General features: G+C 41.3%; 1 pseudogene; it reads left to right on the forward strand.

Moving 5' to 3' along the window:
• LOC112406771 (paraplegin pseudogene) overlaps positions 1–4,514 on the forward strand; it is a 6,712-nt pseudogene extending 2,198 nt beyond the window's left edge.
• Positions 4,515–4,793: the final 279 nt, after the last annotated feature.

The following is a 4,793-nucleotide window of genomic DNA, read 5'->3' on the forward strand; positions in this document are numbered from 1 at the left end:
TTTTGCAGTACACGGGCCTCTCACTGCTGTGGCCTCTCCCGTTGCAGAGCACAGGCTCCGGACGCGTAGGCTCAGCGGCCATGGCTCACGGGCCCAGCCGTCCCGCGGCATGCGGAATCCTCCCGGACCGGGGCACGAACCCGCATCCCCTGCATCAGCAGGCGGACTCTCAACCACTGCGCCACCAGGGAAGCCCAGAAGCATCTATTTTTATATGTATTAGTAGTTTGTTCATTTTTATTGATGAGTAGTATTTTGGTATATGACTTTACCACAAAATATTCATGCATTTTCCTATGAACAGACAGCAGGGCCACTTCTCGTTTTTGACTCTTGTATAAAGCATCTCTGGACATTCTTGCAGCAGACTATTTGTAGACATGGAATTTCATTGATCTTGGGTAAATATCTAGGGTAGAATTTCAGAGACAGATATATACCTTCATAATAAGCAACCAAACTTTCTTTTTTTAAAAGAGGGTGCATTATTTACATTATCATCAGCATGTAAGAGAACTAGTTGTTCTGAATCCTGACCAACATTTGGTGTTAACAGGCTTTTAAATTTTAGCCATTCTAGTGAATATCTATAAATTTGACTTCAATTAAAGTTTTCCTTATGAATAATGTTGAACTTTTTTCTCATGTTTATTACACACTTGTACATCTTTGTGAAGTATCCAAGTTTTTTACCCATCGTTTTAGATTGTCCTTTTATTGTTGAGTCTTAAGAGTACTTTATATATTTCTTATACAGGGCTTTTGTCAACTATAAATTTTGCTTGTGTATTTTATTAAGTTTCCTATTTGGATAAAGTCTGATTTTAATGAAGTCAAATTTATCATGTTTTCTCTTTCTTATTATCCCTTTCTATGTTCTATGAAAGCTTTGTCTACCTCAGGGTGCATAAAGAATGTACTACTGTTTTTTCTAAACTTTTAGGGTTTTAACTGTTACATTTTAGTTTTGCTCCATCTCAAATGAATGTTTTTATATGCTATTAGGTGGGATTAAGGTTTATTTATTCCCTATGTGTATCCAGTTGTTGCAGGATTATTTGCTTAAAAGAACTTACCTGCCCACTGAAATGCTTTGGCACCTTTGTCAAAAATTAAAATAATTTTGTATGGAAACACAAAAGACCATGAATAGCAAAAGCAAACCTTAGAAAGAAAAACGGAGCTGGAAGAATCAGACTCCCTGACTTCAGACAAAGCTACAGTAATCAAGACAGTATGGTACTGGCACAAAAACAGAAATATAGATCCATGGAACAGGATAGAAAGCCCAGAGATAAACCCACACATATATGGTCACCTTATCTTTGATAAAGGAAGCAAGAATATATAATGGAGAATAGACAGCCTCTTCAATAAGTGGTGCTGGGAAAACTGGACGGCTACATATAAAAGAATGAAATTAGAACACTCCCTAACACCATACACAAAAATAAAGCCAAAATGGATTAAAGACCTAAATGTAAGGCCAGACAGTATAAAACTCTTAGAGGAAAACATAGGCAGAACACTCTATGACATAAATCACAGCAACATCCTTTTTGACCCACCTCCTCGAGAAATGAAAATAAAAACAAAAATAAACAAATGGGACCTAATGAAACTTCAAAGCTTTTGCACAGCAAAGGAAACCATAAACAAGACGGAAAGACAACCCTCAGAATGGGAGAAAATATTTGTAAATGAAGCAACTGACAAAGGATTAATCTCCAAAATATACAAGCAGCTCATGCAGCTCAATATCATAAAACAAACAACCCAAAAATGGGCAGAAGACTTAAATAGACACTTCTCCAAAGAAGATATACAGATTGCCAACAAACACATGAAAGGATGCTCATCACTAATCATTAGAGAAATACAAATCAAAACTACAATGAGGTATCACCTCACACTGGTCAGAATGGCTGTCATCAAAAAAAGTCTACATCAATAAATGCTGGAGAGGGTGTGGAGAAAAGGGAACCCTTTTGCACTGTTGGTGGGATTGTAAATTGATACAGCCACTATGGAGAACAGTATGGAGGTTCCTTAAAAAACTACACATAGAACTACCATATGACCCAGCAATCCCACCACTGGGCATATACCCTGAGAAAACCATAATTCAAAAAGAGACATGTACCACAATGTTCATTGCAGCTCTATTTACAATAGCCAGGACATGGAAGCAACCTAAGTGTCCACCGACAGATGAATGGATAAAGATGTGGCACATATACAGAATGGAATATTACTCAGCCATAAAAAGAAACAAAATTGAGTTATTTATAGTGAGGTGGATGGACCTAGTGTCTGTTATACAGAGTGAAGTAAGTCAGAAAGAGAAAAACAAATACTGTAGGCTAATGCAGATATATAGAATCTTAAAAAAAAAAGTTCTGATGAATCTAGGGGCAGGACAGGAATAAAGATGTAGATGTAGAGAATGGACTTGAGGACACAGGGAGGGGGAAAGGTAAGCTGGGACAAAGTGAGAGAGTAGCATTGACATACATACACTACCAAATGTAAAATAGATAGCTAGCAGGAAGCAGCTGCATCGCACAGGGAGATCAGCTCAGTGCTTTGTGACCACCTAGAGGGTCAGATAGGGAGGGTGGGAGGGAGACGCAAGAGGGAGGAGATATGGGGATATATGTATACGTATAGCTGATTCACTTTGTTATACAGCAGAAACTAACAAAACATTGCAAAGCAATTATACTCCAATAAAGATGTTAAAAAATAATAAAATGGAAAAAAATATTTTTTAATTAAATTAATTTATAAGTGTTTGTCTATTCCTGGATTATTCTCTATTGATTTATTCTGTTCTCATCCAATAACACACTATCTTCATTATGTAGTTATGTTATAATTTAAGTTTCTCAACTTTTGTACATCTGAATGTGTCTTCCTTATGCTTTCATTTTCTAAGAATGTGTCCTGGCCTTTCTCTTGGTTTCCCTGCCCACCCCCCTTTTAATTAGACTGTTCTTCACATCATTATTCCTCTAGGTACAATATGTCCTTTTTCTGTAGTGATTTCAATATTTTTCCCTTAGCCTCTGGTTTGCTGTACTTTACGTGGTTTTCTTTTTACTTATCCTTCTGGCAGTTCACTGATCTTCTTTCATCTACAAATTTAATCTTTTCACCAAATTCTAAGAATTACTGGTGTTAATTTTTCCATTGTGTTTCTCACCCTTTCTTTCAGTCCTCTCATTCTACATTTGAGAGATGTGTATGTTAGACTGATATTATCACAAAGGTCATGGATGCATGTTATTTTTCTCTCTCCCTCTCTCTTTTTCACTTTTTACTTCTGTATTTAATTTTCAGATGAGGTCATTTCTTTTGACCTATTTTCAAGAACAAGGATTATTTATTCTTGCAGCTTCTAACTGGATTGTCATAATCTAGTGAACCATGTTGAGCTTTTCACTTCTACTATTTTCATTTTTAAAACAGGTTTTAGAGTAAATGTTTTTGGTTGCTCTAAAAATAAGAAGCACATCAACAAGGAAAGAAAAAAATGTCTTTCCACAAGGGTCTGTGCTGTATTCTAGGCGTCTTCAGGGCCCCAGGCTCAGGCTGGAACCCGGGTCTCTTCACCCGAGTGCGAGGAGGGGGCTAAATTTTGTCCACAGGTCTCAGGACGGTCTTTCCTAGGCTGGGGGCTGAGGCTACAGAGCTTGCAACTGCCAACTGCTAACCCCTGCCTTTTAAGGGATCAGTGGATTGTTGCTGAAAAAGCATGTAGTCCATAATCCAGTCAGACTTCTAGGCGGAAACTTCTAGGCGGCACTTACTATTTTAACACCTCAAGCAGGAAGCAGAGGACTAAGGACAATGATAAATCCAAGGAGAGGACCCTTGAAGATGATGAAGAGGAGGGAAGGCTCAAGGATAGGAAGGAAGTACCGGGAGCATCTACTCACCTTGTTTGTCATCGCTGTCCTCATGAGCTGGCTGATCTCGCCCAGCACTAGCAGGGGTACCATTTCCTGGACCAACTTTGTCCACGAGATGCTGGCCAGGAGCCAAGTACAGAAGGTCCAGGTGGTGCCCCACAGTGATGTGGTGGAAGTCTATCTGCACGCCAGAGCCGTGGTGTTTGGGTGGCCTCGGCTGGCCTTGATGCACAGAATGCAGGTTTCAAATACTGATATATTTGAGAGAAGCTTCCAGCAGCTGAAGATGAGCTGAATATCAAAGGCAACGTCAGGATCCCAGTTTCCTATAGGCTTAGGGGCTTCTTTGGAAATGCCCTCTCTGCCTTGGGGATGACAGCAGGGGGCTCAGCCACCCTGTGGTATGTTTGGCGTCTGGCTAGGAAGACTGGAAGTGAAGGAGGAATCAGTGCTTTCAATCGGATTAAAATGGCTCCTCGCGCGATTGCGGACGCCACAAACATGGGAAAAGCAGTCAGCCCTTGTTGCCGGGCCAGCCGTGGCGGGAAGGCACTGCGAGCAAAGGCGATGGTGCCGGCGGCACTGGTGCTGTTCTTGTGATGAGCCGCCCGGAGTCGGTGGAAAGAGGCCTCCGCCCAGGGCCCCACACAGTGCACACCGACGAAATTCACACGGTGGGCAAGAAGCACTCTACCAACACGTCCTGCTTCTCCAGCACCAAGGACGAGCAGATGCCCAAATACCTTCCGGTGGAAATGCATGAACTGGGCACTCCCGACCACGTCGTCGTCCAGACGTACACCGAACTCACACGTTGCACAACGTTCTGCTGGGGCCCAGCTCCAGCGTGTGGAGCGGTGTGGCCACACCCACGTCTTT

The sequence above is a fragment of the Neophocaena asiaeorientalis genome, unplaced genomic scaffold, assembly GCF_003031525.2.
Source record: "Neophocaena asiaeorientalis asiaeorientalis breed wild unplaced genomic scaffold, Neophocaena_asiaeorientalis_V1.1 scaffold93, whole genome shotgun sequence".
In the NCBI taxonomy this organism is placed as follows: Eukaryota; Metazoa; Chordata; class Mammalia; order Artiodactyla; family Phocoenidae; genus Neophocaena; species Neophocaena asiaeorientalis.